The following is a 14,403-nucleotide window of genomic DNA, read 5'->3' as shown; positions in this document are numbered from 1 at the left end:
CAACGACTCGAATGCAACGTCTATTGAAATAAGTCATGAACGACTCCAAGTAATATCTCTAAAATGAGCAAATGCACAGCGGAAGATTTCTTTCGTACCTGAGAATAAACATGCTTTAAAGTGTCAACCAAAAGGTTGGTGAGTTCATAGGTTTATCATAAAACAATAAAATTCATCATTTTGATAGACCACAAGATTTAAATGCTGCATGGTACAAATGGGCCCGAATCCTATACCCACTTGTAATATACATGCGATATCTTTTAAATACAGTACACCTTTCTCGTGTACGAAATCATCTTTCATAAATCTTAGTAACCGTACACATATCTCGTGCACAAAAATAACATACACATAACCTGTGTATAAAATCATTCTCTCGATACATAACATTCACTTTTCATTTCTTTCATAGCTTGGCTTGGTAACCGACCTTAACATATAATGCACATAAATAATATCCCCAAAACAGAACATCTCGTCTGTATAATAATCATATAAACTTCGAAGTACTAAACACCACGCCCACTAGCTCTTCCGTCTAGTGAACATTCTGGGTGGGGGTGTTAAACCCGGTAGCTACCTTTAGGATTCGCGTGAATTAGGGCCATACCCGATTCTAATTCTTAGGTTACCAAGCAATAATAATCAGGGGAAAAATATTCACAACAATTAGTGGAAATTATCACGTCCAACTAATTCAATAATAATCCACAGAACTTCTGTCTGCATAATAATTCATTCGAGGAATGTTTTGCTTGTGTCTATCTCGTCAAACATTTATAAAAGCATTTCTTGTATTCTCAGTTCAAAATATATTTCAAAAGCATTTAATAAAGGAGTTGTAAAAACAGCGCATGTATTCTCAGTCCCAAAATGTAAAGAGTAAAAGGGAATCAAATAAACTCACATAATGTATTTTGTAGTAAAAATACATATGTCTATATTAAAAAATGCAGGATTGGCCTCGTGTAATGACCCGGAAATTTCCGACCAAATTTAAATCTTAATCTTTATATGTTTCCGACATGATAAGCAAAATCTGTAGTGTTGAGTCTAGAAAGTTTGAAATCTATGAGCATGTAATCAATTACCCTTTGACCCTGCTTGACGATTCACGAACAATTGTGTGTAAATAGATATGTATGTGTACATACATATGTGTGACTATTAAAATTAAGGAATATTGATAAAACATTTAACGATTTGGTTGATACGAAATTGATATACATATAAACCTTATTATTATTACAAATATTAATCTAATTAGTATTATTTTTATAATAATCATTAATAATATATTCATTACTTTTGTTTATCCTTCTTCTAGTATAAATTTTGATAAAATTATTATTAATACAATTATTATTATTATAAATTCTATTATTATTAGTATTCTTATTAAAATTAATAAAATTAATGATTTCTATTAATAAATTTATAATATTAATTAATATTACAGAGTTTAATATAATAAATATATAAATTTAGATTTATATAAATATAAATACAGGTAAATCTATAATTAATTATAAATACAGATTATATATATATTCAGATAAAAAAAGAAATAAATAAATAAATAAAATACAGATACATATAGGTAAATACAGTAATACAGATTATGTACGATTTGATTCCTAAAAACAAGCACAAAACTTCAAAATTTGTTAAGAATCGTTTTCATCTTTTAATTATTTTATATTTTTCTTTGCTGTACAAAGGATTCCATCTGTCGGCTTAAATCCTTTAAAATCTCGATCAATTCCTGTGTTAGATTATCCATACGAACTTCTTTCATCAACCAACAACTATAATGAATTCAATTTTTTTTTAAAAAACACGAAGAACAAGCTGTACCAGGTCGACTATCTCTATTTCTGTTCCATTTTTCAATTAGCTCGAATACTTAATGAATTTCAAAAGTTAAAAGTGCAGTGTTGTTGTAAATCTTTTTCCAAAACTATCTGGAAAGTGGTAAGATCCAATTTATCAAATTAAGGTCGAATTTTCGAAGTCAAACTTTTAAAGCAAAAGTCAACTATTGCGTTCATCCCAGAATTCGAGTTCAGTGTTATGTTTTAAGTTCAATTATGATTACAGAAAGTTTCTAATAGAGATTTAACACCTTTTTCCTGTTATGATCATGAGTTAAAACGTCCAAAATTTTGAAATTGAAGATCGAGTTCATGAACGAGTCATCATGTCTGTTATGATTTTTTTTATTTGTTTATTGAGTCTGTTAATTTAAAAATCACCAACACAATTGCTATCTGTTTCTGTGTAATTTTGTTTTTAACTCGACACAAAATTCAGATGTTATGATAAATATTGGTCTCTGGTCGATTTGGTTATATGAAGAAGAAGAAAATGAACTGAAAGAAATACAGGATATGTATCAATAATCTCTGTTATATTTCGGAAAAACGGGCTCAGCCCACTGGTTCAAGGTGTTGTCGGGTTACATGAGGTCGCGGGTTCGAGTCTCCAATGGGACATTTTTTTTGAAAACTCTTCAAGGGTATAACTCTTATGTTTATTTTTATGATTATTATTATTATTATTAATATTATTATTATTAATATTATTATTATTATTATTATTATTATTATTATTATTATTATTATTAAGGTTATTATTACTTATTGTTGTTAATATACACTTAAAATGATTACTAATATTAAAAATTAGTTTTTATTAAGTAATAACATTAGAGCATAATAAGTATTATTATTATTATTATTATTGTTATGATTTTTGGTTATTATTATTATTTTCATAAATATTAGTATTAATATCACTTTATAAATGTTAGAATCATTTTTTTCATATAAGCATATTATTATTATTATTATTAATATCATTATTTTTATCACTAATGAAATCATAACTATTCGCATCTTAATTAGTAATATTAAGTAGTATAACTATTATCATTTTTATTAATATTAATATTACTTTAGTATTGCTATAACTAATATTTTGTAAACAAAAGGTTAAGTAAATAAGAATATGTGTAATAACCATAATATAAATATATAAACACATTACTTAAATATACAGAATGAATATATAATAAAGTATATAAAATATTAATATAAAACTTATCACTAATAATAATATAATTATTAGTTCAATTACAATTATATGTATTGATGAAAATATAAATGATATAGGTTCGTGAATCCGAGGCCAACCTTATACTTGATCAATGATGTTATATGTATTTTTACTACAGAATACAGTATGGTGAGTATATAGTCCCCTTTTAAACACTAAATATTTTTGGGCTGAGAATACATGCGCTACTTTTATAAATGATTTACGTTATGGACACAAGTGACAAAAATTATTTTCTACGTTGAGTTGTACCATTGCATATCTCCCTATAACTTGGTAACTATTAATTACATGGGCCAGTGTAAACGCGAATCCTGTTGATAGATCTATCGGGCTGACATCCCCAACCTGGCTGGACGACCAGTTTTCAACGGTTGCACAGTACTTCGTTTAGGTGGCTACACTTGATACGGTGTAGTGCGATTATATATAAAGGGAATATGTGTTGTTTATTACTTGTAAAGTTTGGTTACCAGGTGCTCAACAAACTTAGAATGTCTTTCATACACTTGCGAGTGTACTATGTTTAAATATTTGAAATCTTGTGGTCCATAGTTATAACGCTGCTAGCAACAAAACCTATATATCTCACCAACTTTATGTTGACGTTTTAAAGCATGTTTATTCTCAGGTACGAATTAAGTCTTCCGCTGTGCATTAGCTCATACTAAAGACATTACTTGGAGTCGATCATCGCAATGGAACCAAATGTTGAAGACTTTGTCTAGGTGGATAAGGAAGGGTATTTACAGGTGGTATTAGAGTGGTGGTCTTAGCGAACCAGGTCTTGCATTAGTGTGTCTGACTAGTAGTTGTTAGGATACATTAGTGAGTCTGAACTTCGACTGTGTTTACAAGTCAAAAAGTTTTGCTTATCATTTCTAGTCGGAAATCACCTGCTTATCATCCTTAGGAAATTGCCTGCTTATCATTCATAAGTCTAGACACGTCTTACTGCATTTACTGCATTGATAGTGTATAGACAAAATTCATATCTTAGTGTATCTGATAATTCATATCTTAGCGCATCTGTAGACTTGCCTGATATATGCCGTAAATTCCTCTGTAGTCTACGAAATCCTTAGTATTATATATATTGATATTCTATATAGTTAGAATATTATCCGATATCTGAAAATCATTTCACATCAAAGATCCCTTCCATCCACCAAATTGCCCTCTTGACGATGAACCTGAAGCACTTACCGGCGAACCTGTTCGAGAAACCATTTTCTCTCTCATCTCTAGAGTATCTCGTCACGATTATATACTATCCCATATTTCGAATCTTATTCATTCGCTCGCTCCAACTGTCAATCATCCCGGTGTACCGGCAGAAGTTAACGAACTTCGCGCTCGCGTGATGGCTTTGGAGAATATGGTGCGAAGGTTACAAACACCAGCAGCATAATCAGTATCACCATCATCAACGCCGACAGTACCCTTATCACCCTCAACCACAACCGCGTCGTAAACCTCAACATCACAATCTGTACCTCGGATATCAACCTCACACCCTTCAATATCACCATCTGTACTTCGAGTATGATCTTCGTTCTACTTATCATTCTACATCGATTATCTTCGCTTTACGTATCGTTCTACCTCATTTACCTTCGTTCGAAATGACGATTATATAATCTCTAATGTTTTAGAGACCATGTAATCAAGTAATAACGATAAATCAAATGAGTCTAATATCTTATTAACTCATTAAATCCATGATTACATCCGAAGAAAATATATATGAAAGTATATTTTCATAAAGATTGTAATTAAAAATTCTTTCGTACAAACTATTAATGATGAAAATATTTTAACGGGTAGGTAGTACCCAAGGAATATTTAGATTTCACATTAATAAGTTACACTGTACATTCTTCGAATCTGAATCAACAGTTATTTACTATCCTACTTACAACTATCGATATACGTATCCGTTCACCACCGAACAACCATTTCCATTCAAATTACATATTTGGATTTTGACCTATCAGAATCCAACAAGTGGCATAATGAAGAAAATATTGGACATAATAAAATTTGTTAGAAAGAAATGAATTAACTAATTGAAATATTGTTAATATTTCACGCTAACTGTTCCTAGCTAACTGTTCCCAGCTAACTGTTAATTTCGTATTACATTTTAACGCAATTTAATTTATTGTCATTTAATTTCTGTTATTTACTTTTATGCACTTTAAATCGGGACACATGTACACAATACGTCGGATTAATTCTGAGACAATACGTTGTACACGGGACATGATATATATTTATTTATTTTACGCACTATAAATAACGGGACACGTATACAAGGTTTCGACCTATCATATCGACCCATCTATGTATATATTTTGGAACAACCAAAGACACTCTATATGTGAATGTGGGAGTTGGCTATATGGGGTTGGAGTTGATTCCAAAATATATATATGGTTTGAGTTGTGATCAATACTGAGACCGGTACACGGGTCACGATACGTATTAAATAATTATATATTAAATTATATATGAATTCATTGGACAATTGGACTATTGGACTGCTAACTTTGGACAATTAAAATGAATTAAAATATTAATTATAACATATAAAACTAAACAATTCTTCAAGTTTTCCACTTGATTTCATCTTAAACCTCATTTGTACCTCGACAATTACAATCCGCGTTCAAGTCTTTTCATGATTCTTGAAAATACCTCAACCGAAAAGTTGAACCAACCGCACTTCATCTACGGAAGAAAAGATTTATGCACCTGAGAAACTCTCGAACCCAAAGTCATAGTTTAACACGTACAACGTCGAATTCTTTATCATTCATTAACAAAAACAACCTTACAATTCCTTTTCAAGGTAGCCAATCTTGTCACAGCTCCAGCAAGTTAACTTCGACTTCCTAGTAAGACTAGTCTTATTATAACTGATTTCCTTTCGCCGTCGTTACCGGAGAACCTTTTATATTCCACTATATTACCATCAGCGTTTAATCATCTAAAAACACAATTCTCCTGAAATCACCTCAGTTTGATAACCGATTACCCAGATCCGTTAACTTTGAAAATGCTGACGAAGCAGCATATTGTAGATGATCTTAATGGTCAAAAGTGGATGATAAAGAAGGAAGTGTTGGGAACACTTAATAGAAAATTTAACACCGAAAAGTGGATTATGCGAAACTATGAAGGAAACCGTGAACAAATCACAAAGAATAAGTTGACTTCAAAGAATCCAAATAATTCCGTGTCTGCTGAAATCGTTAGCAAAACACATTATTCCTTATTCTAAATCTTTCCAGATAATATTCTTCATCATCATCTTATCTTAGATATTATAAGATATCTTCGTATCTTCCATTATACATATTCTCCATATTTCTGGAGATATTATCACCACTATTCTTATCTAAGATCATTTATCTCTTCATAATATCTGCATTACAACATAAAAGAAACTGTGTTAGTTTCTAAATTCTGAAACCCCCGAGTTTAAAATATGAATGTTTTGAAGTGGTGTTGGGAACTGATGCATGAATTAGTATAATATAATGACACTTGATCAACGTCATTATATTACAGTAAGTCATGTTGAGTTTCTAATGGAATGTGATGATTCACAGTACCATCACCATATGCCATGTTACACGACTCTTACATTCTAATCAAATTCTAAAAATATCAAGAAAATATTTCTTGATAATTCGGTCTGTTCCAAGATAATCTGGTAATTTGACAAATCAAAATCATGCCATTATCATTTCTTTCTAAGAGCATTAACTATGTTCATTCCGAATTTCATACCTACGAATTCCGGATCATTGCTCGCTTGACTCGAGGACGGGAAGAAGAAACGAAGGGATAAAGCCCTGAAATAGAAATTGGGGTAAAAATCGCAGCAATTAGGAGAGAGCATTAACTGTGGATGACAATGATTATAGAAGACAGAAGCAGGAACATCGAAGTATAAGGGAAGATATAAAACCCAATAACAACCCCAAAATTACAAACCGTGTATATCAATGCACATAGCAATATAGAGACACGGGAGAACTAGAAACACTATAAACACAAGAGTATAGTAGAAGTAGATAGATTCTTCTGGTGGTAGATGAAAAAGAAGAATGACAGATGTGAAAATTTAGAGTATATCAAGGATCAGAACGGGATGGAGCATTTTAAAGAATACTTTAAGGTATGAATTGAGGGAGAAAGGATAGAAGATGTGAGGTGTGGAAGTAAGGAAGGGAAGGAGGTGGATTTATAGTGAAATATCCGACAGAGAAATCGAAACAGATTACCGCATTAAATCAAAGAAGATCCTGATCACCGAAGAACCAAATCTTAGTACGTAAAGATTTTCTTTAAATCCCTTAAATCCCGAAAATCAATTGTAACTACGTCATCGGTTGAAACGAATATATTTGCTTACTCATTTCACTCTTTTGTGATAGCTTCACTTATGCTCCTTGCATAATCAAAATTGTTTTATCTATATTGCTCAATGATGATAAAACTCCATTATCACCTCATATTCGTCATAAAAACATTCTTACTGTTATCCATGACAACCTCTATCAAATTTCGGGGACGAAATTTCTTTAACGGGTAGGTACTGTAATGACCCGAAAATTTCTGACCAAATTTAAACCTTAATCTTTATATGTTTCCGACATGATAAGCAAAATCTGTAGTGTTGAGTCTAGAAAGTTTGAAATCTATGAGCATGTAATCAATTACCCTTTGACCATGCTTGACGATTCACGAACAATTGTGTATAAATAGATATGTATGTGTACATACATATGTGTGACTATTAAAATTAAGGAATATTGATAAAACATTTAACGATTTGGTTGATACGAAATTGATATACATATAAACCTTATTATTATTACAAATATTAATCTAATTAGTATTATTTTTATAATAATCATTAATAATATATTCATTACTTTTGTTTATCCTTCTTCTAGTATAAATTTTGATAAAATTATTATTAATACAATTATTATTATTATAAATTCTATTATTATTAGTATTCTTATTAAAATTAATAAAATTAATGATTTCTATTAATAAATTTATAATATTAATTAATATTACAGAGTTTAATATAATAAATATATAAATTCAGATTTATATAAATATAAATACAGGTAAATCTATAATTAATTATAAATACAGATTATATATATATATTCAGATAAAAAAAGAAATAAATAAATAAATAAAATACAGATACATATAGATAAATACAGTAATACAGATTATGTACGATTTGATTCCTAAAAACAAGCACAAAACTTCAAAATTTGTTAAGAATCGTTTTCATCTTTTAATTATTTTATATTTTTCTTTGCTGTACAAAGGATTCCATCCGTCAGCTTAAATCCTTTATAATCTCGATCAATTCCTGTGTTAGATTATCCATACGAACTTCTTTCATCAACCAACAACTATAATGAATTCAATTTAAAAAAAAAAAAACACGAAGAACAAGCTGTACCAGGTCGACTATCTCTATTTCTGTTCCATTTTTCAATTAGCTCGAATACTTAATGAATTTCAAAAGTTAAAAGTGCAGTGTTGTTGTAAATCTTTTTCTAAAACTATCTGGAAAGTGGTAAGATCCAATTTATCAAATTAAGGTCGAATTTTCGAAGTCAAACTTTTAAAGCAAAAGTTAACTATTGTGTTCATCCCAGAATTTGAGTTCAGTGTTATGTTTTAAGTTCAATTATGATTACAGAAAGTTTCTAATAGAGATTTAACACCTTTTTCCTGTTATGATCATGAGTTAAAACGTCCAAAATTTTGAAATTGAAGATCGAGTTCATGAATGAGTCATCATGTCTGTTATGATTTTTTTTATTTGTTTATTGAGTCTGTTAATTTAAAAATCACCAACATAATTGCTATCTGTTTCTGTGTAATTTTGTTTTTAACTCGACACAAAATTCAGATGTTATGATAAATATTGCTCTCTGGTCGATTTGGTTATATGAAGAAGAAGAAGAAAATGAACTGAAAGAAATACATGATATGTATTAATAATCTCTGTTATATTTCGGAAAAACGGGCTCAGCCCACTGGTTCAAGGTGTTGTCGGGTTACATGAGGTTGCGGGTTCGAGTCTCCAATGGGACATTTTTTTTGAAAACTCTTCAAGGGTATAACTCTTATGTTTATTTTTATGATTATTATTATTATTATTATTATTATTTATATTATTATTATTATTATTATTATTATTATTATTATTATTATTATTATTATTATTATTATTATTATTATTATTATTATTATTATTATTATTATTATTATTATTATTAAGGTTATTATTACTTATTGTTGTTAATATACACTTAAAATGATTACTAATATTAAAAATTAGTTTTTATTAAGTAATAACATTAGAGCATAATAAGTATTATTATTATTATTATTATTGTTATGATTTTTGGTTAATATTATTATTTTCATAAATATTAGTATTAATATCACTTTATAAATGTTAGAATCATTTTTTTTATATAAGCATATTATTAATATCGTTATTTTTATCACTAATGAAATCATAACTATTAGCATCTTAATTAGTAATATTAAGTAGTATAACTATTATCATTTTTATTAATATTAATATTACTTTAGTATTACTATAACTAATATTTTGTAAACAAAAGGTTAAGTAAATAAGAATATGTGTAATAACCATAATATAAATATATAAACACATTACTTAAATATACAGAATGAATATATAATAAAGTATATAAAATATTAATATAAAACTTATCACTAATAATAATATAATTATTGGTTCAATTACAATTATATGTATTGATGAAAATATAAATGATATAGGTTCGTGAATCCGAGGCCAACCTTATACTTGATCAATGATGTTATATGTATTTTTACTACAAAATACAGTATGGTGAGTATATAGTCCCCTTTTAAACACTAAATATTTTTGGGCTGAGAATACATGCGCTACTTTTATAAATGATTTACGTTATGGACACAAGTGACAAAAATTACGTTCTACATTGAGTTGTACCACTGCATATCTCCCTATAACTTGGTAACTATTAATTACATGGGCCAGTGTAAACGCGAATCCTGTTGATAGATCTATCGGGCTGACATCCCCAACCGGGCTGGACGACCAGTTTTCAACGGTTGCACAGTACTTCGTTTAGGTGGCTACACTTGGTACGGTGTAGTGCGATTATATATAAAGGGAATATGTGCTGTTTATTACTTGTAAAGTTTGGTTACCAGGTGCTCAACAAACTTAGAATGTCTTTCATACACTTGCGAGTGTACTATGTTTAAATATTTGAAATCTTGTGGTCCATAGTTATAACGCTGCTAGCAACAAAACCTATATATCTCACCAACTTTATGTTGACGTTTTAAAGCATGTTTATTCTCAGGTACGAATTAAGTCTTCCGCTGTGCATTAGCTCATACTAAAGACATTACTTGGAGTCGATCATCGCAATGGAACCAAATGTTGAAGACTTTGTCTAGGTGGATAAGGACGGGTCTTTACACCTCGGATTCACGAACCTATATTATTCATATATATATATTAAAACACATAATAATAATTAACCAGTTTTTATTTATATTATTAATATACTTCTTAGATTAATAATTTATTAGCTATATTCCTTTTTATATATTTTAATTACTTAAGATTTATATATACAATAGATTTAAAGGATACGATATATCATTTATTATAAATATCCTATATAGATGTTTAGAAATATCATATTATGTATTAACACTTTATATTAATATATTTGTAATATTTATTTGTAATATTAATAATAATAATATTGCTAATCGTTTTATTAATGATAATATATATAATACTAGTAATAATAAATAATAACTCATCATGTCTTAAATATTTTTATTGTTAGTAATTGAAGTAAGTACTAAAAAAATAATTTATCAATGTTAATATACTAGAAGAAAAATAGTTTAGCTTTCGTATTAGTAATCATAAAATAATAATATTAGTATTAAGTTTAATAACTTCAATAATAATTGTAATGATAATAATGTTAATGATAATAACAATACTAATTATAACAATAATAATTTTAATAATGGTAATATTAGTAATAATAATAACAATAACAATATTAATAATAACTGGATCATAAGTTTTCTATCAATGATAATAATAATGATAATAATATTAATAATAATGATAATACTAATTACAAAGTGATAATGGTATTAATTATATTAATGATTATAATGAACCTCATAATATTAGTATTAGTATTAATAATGATTACACTAAATAATAATAACAACATTATCAATAATAATAATAATAATAATAATAATAATAATAATAATAATAATAATAATAATAATAATAATAATAATAATAATAATAATAATAATAATAATAATAATAATAATAATAATAATAATAATAATAATAATGATGATGATGATTACTAGAAAACTACCTTTAAAGGTTTTCCTCAAAAACAAAATGCCCCGAACAGGGCTCGCACTTGAGACCTCTCGCTAGACCGTTAACACTCCAAACCACTCATCCAATTCCTATCTTTTTGATATAATACGAAACCCGCTTAATATAACCTATTATTTTCGGCCAACAGGAATAACAGCATCTTGGCCCAATCAGCAAGTGGATCTCGGCCCACCATACAATAAGAGACTTCAGCCCAGTCTTTAAGCAGCTTTAATAATAAAAAAAAATTTAGTTGCCTGGTTTCGAACCCACGACCTCCTGTTTAAACACAAACACCTCTGACCATTGCTCTGCTGTTTATTTTTCTGAATTAATAGGGATTTTATTCCTACTTATATAATGTTTCTGTTTTCTCCTTCTCCATCAAAACCCATTTATTCTAACTTATTTTTACAGAATCATCAACCTAAAACTAATTATCATCTTGATCATAATAATCTTATATCTTTTCCTCCCATCATCTCTATCATTATCAATATCATCTAATTATGCTAACATCATCTTATTTCGCTGTAATTGATAAACAAGAATACGGGATCGTAGCATCAGAGGAACAAAGAAAAAGAAAAACGTAGCCATCGTGATTTCATGTATCACCATATATTATCATCAACCTCTTCATGTTTTTAAACTCTAACCAAAACAGAATATAAAGGCAGCCGTAACAGTAGCATGAGAGGGTTTTAGGTGGCGGATGAGGGGTGTTTCACGGTGGTCGTTATATATATGGTGGTGGCGGTTTGTTGTTGAATCAAAACAGAAAAGAAACGACATAATAGTAGCTTGAATGGTTTCGAAACGGTAACAGGAAAACATGTATACATTTTAAGTGTTGTGATTAATGGTTAGTGGTGTTGATTTATGATGAAACAGAAAACAAATAAAAGAAAAAGAAAAAAAAAATCTCAATTGGTGTTCACGGTTGTCATGGTGGAAAGGTGGTCTCTGGGTTCTCGAAGAAAGCATACAATGGGGGTTGTGTTTGTGGTGACAACGAAATCAAGCAGCTGTAGTAGTAACAAAGTGATCGATGGTGGTTTTGATAAAGGTGACGGTGGTGATAGGTGTTGGTACTCCGGTGGTGGATTGAGGGTGACGGGTATAATGGTCATGGAAGGTGATGGTGACTGAGGTGGTTCATGGTGGTTTACGGTAGTGTGTTAGGTGAAGAAGAAGATTAGAAATGGGTGTGATGTTCCTAATTCATGGACGTACATATATATAATATATATATAACTTTTAAACTTAAAGATTAATTAATATAATAATAATAATAATAATTAATACCAGTAACTACTCTCGTGAACCCAATTGTCTATATCTTACCGACACTTAGCTCGGGTATTATCTCGTGTCCTTTGCTAAACAGTTAAAATATAAAAGTGTTCTTAAAAATCTCAAATTTTTAGATTAAATATATTTAATTATTTCACTCATTAACTGTTTGAAACCTGATAAAAAAGGTTCGATAATTATTTATTTTCTGTTCCAATTTATATGTACGGGGTACTAATATTTAAACTTAAAAATGTAAAAATATTTTTAACAAATCTAAAATCTTCGTAATCAATTTACAGTCCAACTTTTATCTTAATCATTCATGAACATGTATTATATCTATATTAAAACTAACGAAACGTCAACCGAGTGTCACTGACGTTTACTAATTAGGCTCGAAATCAATTATTTTTAATATATTCTCTTTCTATATGCAAACAGTTTTAAATAGCAAGTTTTAACTACTAAAATAAATATATTATATATTTTTAAACAATTAGATTTAATATAATTTTAAATATAGATTTACAAGAAATATTTATATATACATATATATATATATGTATATAATTATAATAGTAGTTTTCATTACATCGCATATTATTTTACATATTTATTTCTTAAAATTTAATCATATAATATATCAAATAATATTTCAAATTATTATATATATATATATATATATATATATATATATATATATATATATATATATATATATATATATATAAAAATATATATGTATCTATTTACAAATAGTTGTTCGTGAATCGTCGAGAGCAGTCGAAGGTCAATTGAATATATGAAACAGTTCAAAATTTTCTAGACTCAACATTACATACTTTGCTTATCGTATCGAAATCATATAAAGATTAAGTTTAAATTTAGTCGGAAATTCCCGGGTCGTCACAATGTTGGATTGCGTGTATTGTACATGTTGGTTGCATGTATGTTAAAATAGGGGTACTTATTATTGACGTTAAAGTTTAGTTACCAGGGTGCTCAATCTTGTAGAATATTTTGATAAACGTTTCTGGATGAAACAACTGAAATCTTGTGATCCACCTTTACATACAGATTATGCGCAACATTAAAACTATGAACTCACCAACCTTTGTGTTGACACTTTTAAGCATGTTTATTCTCAGGTTCCTAGAAGTCTTCCGCTGTTTGCTTATATGTGATACAAGCTATGTGCATGGAGTCATACATGCTTTATTCGAGAAAACGTTGCATTCACAAAATCATCACCATGTATCTTATTTTGACTGCATTATCAACGAATGTAATATTGTAAACTATTATTTACGGTGATTGTCTATATGTAGAAATCATCAAACGTCAAAAACCTTGGAATTTGATATTCAATTATGGTGTGCCTTTTCAAAAGAATGCAATGTTTACAAAACGTATAATGTAGAGGTCAGTACCTCACTGTGAAATCGATGAATGATGTATTCGTCCAGATGGATTTG

Source organism: Rutidosis leptorrhynchoides, chromosome 6 (genome assembly GCF_046630445.1).
Source record: "Rutidosis leptorrhynchoides isolate AG116_Rl617_1_P2 chromosome 6, CSIRO_AGI_Rlap_v1, whole genome shotgun sequence".
Taxonomy (NCBI): Eukaryota; Viridiplantae; Streptophyta; class Magnoliopsida; order Asterales; family Asteraceae; genus Rutidosis; species Rutidosis leptorrhynchoides.
Note: the sequence above shows the minus strand (reverse complement) of the source record.